General features: G+C 37.9%; 1 protein-coding gene across 1 annotated transcript in view; it reads left to right on the top strand.

The window, feature by feature from the left end:
• The first annotated feature begins 8,182 nt into the window (after positions 1–8,182).
• Positions 8,183–10,706, top strand: part of tox2 (TOX high mobility group box family member 2) — a 118,366-nt gene continuing 115,842 nt past the window's right edge. Inside the window, exon 1 of the mRNA XM_046076482.1 lies at positions 8,183–8,335. The gene's annotated coding sequence lies outside the window, so the exon portion shown is untranslated. The remainder of the gene's footprint in view (positions 8,336–10,706) is intronic.

Below are 10,706 nucleotides of genomic sequence, written 5' to 3'. Positions count from 1 at the left end.
CTGATGGCTACTTCCAGCAGGATAATGCACCATGTCACAAAGCTCGAATCATTTCAAATTGGTTTCTTGAACATGACAATGAGTTCACTGTACTAAAATGGCCCCCACAGTCACCAGATCTCAAACCAATAGAGCATCTTTGGGATGCGGTGGAACGGGAGCTTCGTGCCCTGGATGTGCATCCCACAAATCTCCATCAACTGCAAGATGCTATCCTATCAATATGGGCCAACATTTCTAAAGAATGCTTTCAGCACCTTGTTGAATCAATGCCAAGTAGAATTAAGGCAGTTCTGAAGGCGAAAGGGGGTCAAACACAGTATTAGTATGGTGTTCCTAATAATCCTTTAGGTGAGTGTATATATGTGTGTGTGTGTGTGTGTATATATGTATATATATGTGTGTGTGTGTATATATGTATATATATATGTGTGTGTGTATATATATGTGTGTATATGTGTATATATGTGTGTATATGTGTATATATGTGTGTATATATGTGTATATGTATATATATATACACAACGCCAAAAAAAAGGCTAGCATAATAAATTAAGTCTTCACTGATACTAAGCCTATAGATCTAACAAGTCTAACAGATATATATAACAGATGTATATATGTATGTATGTATATATATATATATATATATACATATGTATGTATGTATGTATATATATATATATATATATATATATACATATGTATGTATGTATGTATATATATGTATGTGTATATATATACATATGTATGTATGTATATATATATGTATGTATATATGTATCTATATACATATGTATGTGTATATATATGTATATGTTTATGTATGTATATATATGTTTATATATGTATATATATATGTATATATGTGTATATATATATATATATGTGTGTGTGTATATATATATATATATGTGTGTGTATATATGTGTATATATATGTGTGCGAATATATATATACATATATGTGTGTATATATATATATATGAAAGGATCACCACAGTATAAAACATTGTAAGGCAACACAAGTTCCCTTCCTGCCTGAAAAATGTGTTCAAAGTCGGCTCACAAAGTCAACTGGACTTGAGTTTAATCAACAGCTGTTTACTCACAATGACACATTTTAAGTCAGATTTGCTTTCCATTTACAGCCACAGCTCAAATAATCAGATCTTAATTTGCCACAAAGGTCTTAAAGTTGTTGCTGCTCTTCTTTCAGTCAATTTGGTACCAGAGCTGATAAAGAAACGCGAGGCTGCCGTCTGTGACCTTGTTAAATTACTAGTGTGAGGACTGAAATTAATGTTAACCCTTCATACTGTTGTGTATGAATATGCAAATTTTGTTAATTTCAAAAGTTTAACTGCTACTACTACTATTTGTTGAAGATTGTAAATGTATATCAACTGTTAGACTTATCCGTATACTTACGTATCAGTGAAGGTTTAATTTATTATGCTAGCCTTTTTTTTTGGTGCTAGCCAGGGTAAAGTTGACGGAGACATGGGAGGGACAATGGTATACTGTGTTAAAATAAATTCACAAAATGTTAATTAGTGTCCTTGCTGGTTTTTCCAACACATTCATAATTATTACCGCATAGTCATTGTAGTTAGCTGATTTGCAATTAATAACTTCATTACTGTACTTACTTGCTATTACCTTTCCATTACTTTGGTGTGTCTGCTCAAATGAGGTAGTGTTTCACCCTACCAAACTCTCGAGTCTTTGACCCAAAATGCACTTTTAGTCCACAAACGTTCATGACAGAGACAGCCAAATTCATAATTTTCAGAGCACATTTACATTAATATTCACATCCATGTGTCAGAAATTGTAATAAGTTACCTTTTACCAGGGCTGAGAGGGTTACTTTAAAAATGTAATCCGGCAAAATTATTAATTACTTGTTTAAAAATGTAATCAGTAACTTAATCCAAGTACCACAAAATAAAAGTAATGTAACTTGATTACTTTTGGATTACTTCAATACCAAATACGCAAATAAAGACAAGAGAGTGTCAAAGATGCGTTTCGGCTCAGTGTACTTTCGGAGAAACATAATTATAAAATATCCCATTCCCATGAAATGAAAATCGATATTTAAATGTTTTGATATGATATGCCTTGTGCTGGGCCTATGCGTCATATGGCAGGATCTGGTCCATCAATGACATAAAATGTTGTTTTGTAGGTATTCTTAATGACAATTTAGTGTGTGCCATTTCCTGGAAAATGATTTTAAAGTGCTGATGAATCATCTTGCATTGCGGGGCTTGGATAAATTTAGTGTCCAGTGAAAAGCTTTCTTAATTTTTATGACTCTGCTGAAAAATAGTGGTTCTGGGAAGGGCACCACTGATTACTGTACAAAAGCACAACTATATTCACTGATTTTACTGAAACTGTATTATATTTGATGGAAAATATTTCCTGGTTTTTCCTCTGACGTTCCCCGGCTGCTCTGCCTCAACTGTGATTTACGAGTTTCCTGATGGACACATAGCTTTGCTTGTTGCTATAGCAAGTCAGTTAACTAACTAGCTTCCATTATCTAATTAGCTCAGGTAGCCTGCAACTACTGGTCAAATTAGCTTACTCTGCCTGTACTGGGAGCTCAGAACAGTGTGTGTTTAGGTTTACACCTTTACTCAAGCACTGGAGGTTTTCAGTCCAGGGGCGGGGGGAACCCAGCGGGGAATGATTGCAAGGAGTAGCACCGGGCAAGTGAGCAACGAAACTGCGATCAGCAGCCTCTAAGTGAACACGGCATGAACAGGACTGAACACAGCCACATTATGTTGATTTAGCCCTGGGGTGACAAGAGCCAAACCGGCAAGAAAACCACCTTCGTACTGCATTCCCAGTGGTCAGACTGGACTCCGTTGGTCTCGGAGCCTGTGTGCGGTCCAGGGTCCGGCTGCCGTTTTCACTCAGTGGGAGCTGGAATCAGTCCACACAGAGTCTGCATGATGGGGTGGGGCCGTCACCATGTTTTATATACTGGCTACATGCCAATCAGTATCTGTGTTTTTACAGGAAACATACACTTAACTAGCAAATAGCACTCGGTTTTCTGTTTCAAGGAAACTTTCTGCTTAAAGTAATCCCTGTGAGCAATCCCCGTTTTTACAAAATGTACCTGCAATCTGATTACGTCTTTATTTTCTGTACTGTAACAGAATACACTTGATTTTTGTATCCTGATTACTTAACGCGACATGTAATCCGTTACTCTGTTACTCTCCTGCCTTTTACTTATTAGGTTACTCCTTAAAACACAATAATAGAACTTTACTTATTAAAGTAACTAGTTATGTTACTAATACATTACTACTATAGTATTTTATAGAATATAAAATGTTGCTTAACGCCACATATACTGTGCTATACTGAGTTTTGTTTCTGTAAGTTTCACATTGCTGTGCTGCTTTAGCAGAGGCTTCAATAAATTACATGTAGAATTGTTTGCGGGGGAAATCTTTTTGCTTGTCGCACAAAGTTTACAATGGACGACAATGTTCTTTGATCTTAGACAGTGTCACAGTAATGGCAATGGCCTACTTACAGCTGTCGAACCAACTCCTGTCTCCCTTGTTCTCAATTCTTCCTTTATCATTTTGGCTTACAGTTGACTTGAGCAACAAAAGTTCCAGTGCCGCTGACCTGCCGGCTGCTGTGCATTCATGTCAAGGACGGTGCGTTCTGGTAACACACTTAACACACCATTACTTGGATTAGTAACTGTAATATTTTTACTGTTTTGGAAAAAGTAACCCCTTACACTACTAATTACTGGGAAAAGTAATAATATTACAGTAACGTACGTGATCAGTAAACATGGTGCTCTCTAGTCGCCCATATCTGTGCCTGAAACATTAGGGACTGCTTGGTGATGATAGGGTCTTTCCCCATGTCGCAGTTGTGTTCTCTGTGAAAATTATTCAAGGGTACAGCCAATCAACAACTATGCAGAATATGAGAAATCATAACTTGTACTTTACCGTGATTTACTGGTTCACATGCAGTTGTGGTTTACAATAAATCTCAGACCGCTAAGAATACTGTTATATAAAAATAAACCACTCAAGGTACTGTTTGACATATAGCTATTGAGTTTGATATTTAGGTTTCCATTGAGTTATTGAACTATTTTTACAATGCAACCATGTTCCATAAAAAGTATTTATAAAGTATCTCTTGCAACAAACCTGTATAGATATCAGGTCAAATGTGCCATACGTTCATATGTTTTTGTTAGTCCCAGGGAATATATGTGTCCATAAACCTAAATGTATATTTATGGATCCAATACACTGAGTGGTATTTGTCTGTGTGATTGTGGTTGCAGATACATAGCCTACTGTAGACGGTCAAATAATGTTTTTAAAGCATAGCTTAAAGAAAATATACCTGTGTAGAGATCTATAGCATATTTTGTATTAGTGTGGGTAGGATTGGGCAGAATATCAAACTGTTGAAATAACCTTTAATATTTAGTGATAACCTGATGGATAATAACTAATATCAATATGACCTCTTAAGAGCTTAGTTCGTTGCTGATGATGGTCAGATGGGCAAAAGATTTTGTCTCCTCACTTTTTCACTCAAACGGTTTTGCACAATGTCAGCATCTATGGATACAATTAAATCAAACAAAACCAATCTTCAATCTCAAAAAACTAATTCACAAATTTAAACAAGAACATTTAAAATCAGATTATGACAATTTCTGCACTTTTCTTTTCATTTTTAGCTAAATCTACAATTCAGCCCTCACATGCTTCTTATCGGCTCTCTTATCTTCTGCACCACAAAAATCTATGCTCAGTTAGAGTGTCAGCGAAAATAGTTGGCTACAATATCATTCTACAAGCTGAGGTTGATTATGATAGGGAAATTGGCAGCGGAGCGTGGAATATGCCCCTGGTGATTTTCCAACTCCAACTCATTTCACGGGCCATCTCTGGGTCCCGATCTCTGGGACTGGGTTCACTTGGCTCTGGCCTCTGTGCTACTGATGTCTTGATTGCTGTTTCATAGACTTTCACGTGTCGGCGCAGCAGCACTGAAGGGACCTGTGAGGAGGAAGTGATGCAACCACAAAGACATGTAAGAGACACTGTGGTTTGCTGACCTCAAAGGAAGGAAAGAGACAAAGAGAGAGAGAGAGAGAGAGAGACACTGTTTCATAGGTAGTCAGAGGGTCTAAATGTCAGGTGTGGTGACAGTTTGGCGCATGAATGTCAAAGTTGTGTTGAAGATATTTTTGCACAAGTGCGGTTTTGTTTCTCATGCATCTGTCCAACCCATAAGCATAACAATGTGCACAACACACTACAGTATTACAAAATGATAAAAATGTAATACACATAATCAGGCAAATGGAAGGTGAAACAAAACCAGACTGCTACGTAATTTAAATTCTAACCTAAACAGTGACAATCTAATTGCTGCAGCCAAAATATTTGATTTTAAGTAAATTAAATCAGTAGCTAAAATATACTCTTGGTAAATGGAGCTTTATCTGTAAGTCAAGGCCATTAGCAGTCCTAGTCTGAGTTGCCTTGGGCTCTGTAATTAACTGCGCTCAAGCGCAGCTAAACATTTTTGACATTTTTCCTAGTCCAGAGTTAACTGTCACAGTAGAGAGAGAAAGTAACCATCTTGTCACATTGAGTTTATCTGAGGATTGTGAAACGCTGTCCTCTTCTGTTTCTCTCCCTCTCTTGCCCTGTTCCTCCCTCTATATGTCTCTCTTTCTCGCCCTGTCTATCTCCCGGAGATACACATACACACTCTCCCAACCTGGATCTCATTTCTGTAATGTTTCGTGATGAGCGGGATGATGGAAAGTGTGACTAGGTCTAATGTTTTGAACATTTGGGTGGCGCCGTCATCAGGTTGCATTGCACTGCTAATTGTTAGGCAAAATGCATTCCTCTTACTTGAATATATGGAGCAGAGGTCTAGAGCTCATCAACTCCATATGGAGGAAAATAAACCACTAATATAAAATAACCACTTTGTCATTTTGAGTTTTCTATCACTATTTTACATACAATATGCTGTATACTTTATACACACACACACACACACACACACACACACACACACACACACGCTGCACAGAGGCTGTGTGGAACAGCAGATTCACCTGATTGGTTTAGTTGAGAAACAGAAAAATGAGCTGGGTGATGTGAAAAGAAAGGCCCAAGGTACCGTAAACATGTAGCATGCAGAATGACAACTCCCAAGCCATCCAAGAACTGTCTGGTTTCCAGTAACAAATTATTTCTCCGTCAACGCAAATACAGTTAGTGTTTTGATGTATGATCTGTCAGGAAAAAGGAGTTATACACCGTCACCGTTTTATGTGGTTAGACCTCACACAGATTAAGATCAGTAAAATATTGATTGTTTATAGGTTGTATAATAAGCTCATCGCACACTTCAATCAGTAGCAAGACAAATAATGTATTTACATAATTTTATACATGTCAAAACATGTTTATATCTATAAATATATGAATATTCAAAATAAATAATACCTGAAGAAAACCAAATTGACAATCTGTCATCATCTCACCTCACAATATGGATCAACACAAACTGATCAAACATCGATGACATTACTTTCAATTAAGTTATGAAATCCCCCTTCTTGGCAGCGATATACTATGCGGTTTTAAAACAATTTCCTGTCACCAAAATATCATGTCAAGCAGATGGTGAAATGAAAGTAGCTAACAAGCTATAGAGACAGCAGCAATTTCGATTCAAACAGCCCAGTTACATAAGACAGTTTCCAGACTATTCAAGAGCTTTTTAATGATGGTAGAATTGACCTTAGACATCGCCCACACAAATTACTCATTTGGCACATAATAGACCATTTCTGCTAAGTTTCATTTATTGAGAAGACAAAGTTTTCAATCATTCCATCATCCTGGATGGTCACATTGAGCAGTTGGGAGGTTATAAAAGCCACACGATAATGTCTGACTAGCCCAAACAAAATACCACCAAAGAAAAGTCTCAAGGCAGTATGGTGCAAATTCCCACTGATGAACACACATTAAACCAATCACTGCGCTTTTGCATTTCAGTCATCCACAGACCATTACCCAGCACTGCAATTATACCACATATTCTATATATTACTTTGAATGAAAGAAGTCCAATTACAATCCTTTTACTCTGTCTCTCAAAGTGCTGGCTGATGCCTCCATAAAAGTATGTGATTAAATTACTCAGGGGAAAGCACTCACAGTTTATATGACAACCCCTGACGCATCGTTCAGCCACAAATTCCCCAGCCAGCAGCAAATCTTCCGAGAGGCTCTGACTGTGGACAGGTGGGTCCAGATGACTGAGAAAGACAGAGAGGCAAGTCCTTCCAGCTCAACGCCTTATGCTATTATTCTCTGTCCCTTCTTATTGATATAGAGCTACCTTACCTGCCATACATATTGTATCATTTGACAGGAACATTAGGAGAAACGACACTTCATTTTTGATCTCCCTCCACCAGCATACTGTGTTCTTTCTACTGACTTGTCAAAATGTTAAGAAACACAATGCTTATCGTTTTATAACAGTGCTGTGTGTATTTATGAAGTGCTGTACCTGTAACTGTAGGGGCTATCCAGACAAAATCAAAACTAAACAGGTTATTCAATACTTTTTGTCATTGTCTGTTTGATGTAGTTTTAGCATATGCAGTGATACCCACCACCAACTGCCCAACTTTCAGTTTAAATATAGTCAAAGGCTTAAAATGAATATACAGTAACTGCATACTCCCACATGTTCCACTGAGGCTGAAAATGTCCTCATTTGAGACGAGTGTCTACCTCAAACTGTAGGTGTTGCTGTGCTGATGAATGCTGGACAAAGGCACTGTGAGAGGAACCCCGTTCATGGCACAGCAAAGTAGGAACTTTACATAGCACTCAAATGCTAGCTTATTGAAGAATTTTTATTCCCTCCTGTTGATGCACAGGAGCCTTTTTAGACAAACAGTGTGAAAAGTGGGGCTCCAGAAACTTCCCTCGTATTTCACAGCAGAGAAATTCAGAAGTTGTTCAAGTCACGCTGGAATGTGAAATGTGAGTTCTGGGAAGACATGGGCCAGACAGACACAGAGGCTCTTCTGACAAGGAAGGAAACCTTAACTTGTCAATCACGTCACTCCTCTGTCAATAGCTGTTTAATCCTCTGCTGAAAGCTGGTAGGTGCTGGATCTAGAGACAGACAGGAGGTTAAAGGTGAAGTGAATGACACCCCCCCACCACCACTGCATTTTCCATCATCAGAGCATAGCTGGCTGACAGGTAAGGATCTCATTGTTTTTTTTTTTTTAAACCAGACATTTGAGTTTATAAATCACTGTGACAGTGAACTAACTGATAAAAGTGATTCAGAGGGGAAATGCAAAATGCCCATTATCAACTTTTGCAGATGGAATAAAATGTCTCTGCCTGAGAGCAGAGCCTTCATGCATTGCTAGCCATCTAAAATATGCATGTTAAAGTGTATTGCTTTAAACTCTGTCTGTAAAAAGACATAGACAATTCAATCAATTGCGGTTATATGTGTGGGTATGAACAGATCATAATGAAATGAGCACAGTGAAGACAATACTCATTTTGAACAAAAATACATTTGAGCTTATATAAGCCCTATCATCTCCATGACAACGGCTTTACTGGTAACATGAAATAACCACAGAAGCGTCTTCCAATTGAATTAAGCTGCACCTGTGCACATTATGGATGGAAATAACTGACTGAAAGGAACTATTACAGTGAGCCTGTTGCTGACTAGATATGAACATGAGATTGTTTGATTTTGTGTTGTTTTTCACATAACTTTTGTCTCACAGATGACAGAAACGAAAAAGATTAATTAGCTGATAAAAAAAAGTGCTGGCAAGACAGCAAATGTTTCATTTCTGTAGTATCATTTTACAGTTTGCTGTGAGAAAAATGACTAATAGATCTTGTTTTTACACGTAAAATCTTCAATTTATCTTCCATGCAATCCATCCGTTGTGTTTGAATCACCATCATTCAGCTAATAATGCCAACATCTGAGCTTGTATTTTTCCTGATGCATAATTACAGAATTAAAATAAAAAAAAATAAACTATTCAACCTGAATGAGAAACTGCAATAGCATAAACTGTACTGGATGTATAATGCAAATGGAAGAAGATGACATTTGAATAAACAGCTTCATTGTGAACTTTTTTCCATTTTGTTTACCACTGGGATATAAACTAAACACCGGATTTGTGGAAAGGGCACCAGAGCTGAGATGCATAAAGAGAATATTAGATCACAACCAATAGAAATATGTATAAGGTGGATAAGATGTAGTAAGGAGAGGTTTCTGTCTGGTACACTGGCTGCTCGGTCGAATAATTGAAGAAAGTTATGCCAGCTCTGTAAATACATTTTCTCGGAGGATAACAGTCCTGTGCCAATGAATATTTATGATTACTACAGCTATTTGTAATAAATATTTGATGTTACTTTATTCACCAAGCAGGTCATATGGAATAAAGGTTATTGAGGTGTTCAAGAGATTGAGAGGTGTTACTGTTCATCCTTTCTGTTTTTTTAGTTTAATCTAAAATACAGAACTTATATTTGTTCAGTTAGCAAACATCAAGTCTGACTTACCATCATGCTTTTTCAAATTACGTTTTAGACATTCCTTTAAAATTCAGTACATCTATTATTAAAATGATAGATACAATCATAGTGTCCTGTAATGAGTCGTGACGGAACACCTGGTATTGGGTCTTCTTTGTTTTCATGAGTGTGGGCCACCAGGTTTTCTGAGGGAAAAACAGCAGAATTTTTCTGCCCTCATTATGCATGTACATATGTGCACAGTTATGTAGCGAGCTAAACACACTTCCAATAAAGGCTGCAGACAGTGGTTGGTGTTTGAGGTTACAGGAAGCAACTGGATAAAAGATACCATAAACAAGAATTATTGCCAGAAAAGTCTACATTTTTAGATGTGCTCAGAGCTGTGCAGCTGAGTAGGGGAGACCGGGGATGGTTGTAAAATGGGTCAGTGGGTGAAATTTTGGGTGGGACAATATGCTATTTTTGACATTAATTTCTATTTTTCTGTAACATCATGTATCATGCGTAAAATCAGGAGCTTTGCCAGAGGGATTAATCTCCGAGCGCCCGCAGAGCACGGGCTGTTCTGCGACATCTTGTCCCTGTCCCCTCAAGCGCCCTCTCCCATTCCGGTACACCTGTATGGGTTGTGTCGCTAGTAGGACCGGTGCACTGTAGCTGGATGAAGCCCGACACACCTGATTTTACGCATGACCCATGATTATACAGAAAATTAGAAATGAATGGCTACAGTGCTATTGCAGCTGGACGCTCTCCCCAGAAAGGGGAGGCCGCTTCCGGTCAGAGGCCGCTTCCGGTCTCCTCTGAGAACCAATAGAAAGGTCAGGTCGAAACAGTGCAGAGCGGCTGCCGTAGCCGTTGTGTGCAGTCAGTGTGAAGCCTAATTGTAGCAAAACAGCTATAATAATGAGTGATATTTTCACATTCAGCACTAGGCCTACATGCTTGCATCTATGAGTCAAGTCACAGTCAATCCTGTCTTTTAAGCATGTGCAATACACATACACAGAGATACACCATTAAATAGCAGACACATGTAACT

The sequence above is a fragment of the Micropterus dolomieu genome, linkage group LG18 (assembly GCF_021292245.1).
Source record: "Micropterus dolomieu isolate WLL.071019.BEF.003 ecotype Adirondacks linkage group LG18, ASM2129224v1, whole genome shotgun sequence".
Lineage (NCBI taxonomy): Eukaryota > Metazoa > Chordata > Actinopteri > Centrarchiformes > Centrarchidae > Micropterus > Micropterus dolomieu.
The sequence above is the reverse complement of the archived record's forward strand: the minus strand, read 5'-3'. Positions and strand labels throughout refer to the sequence as shown.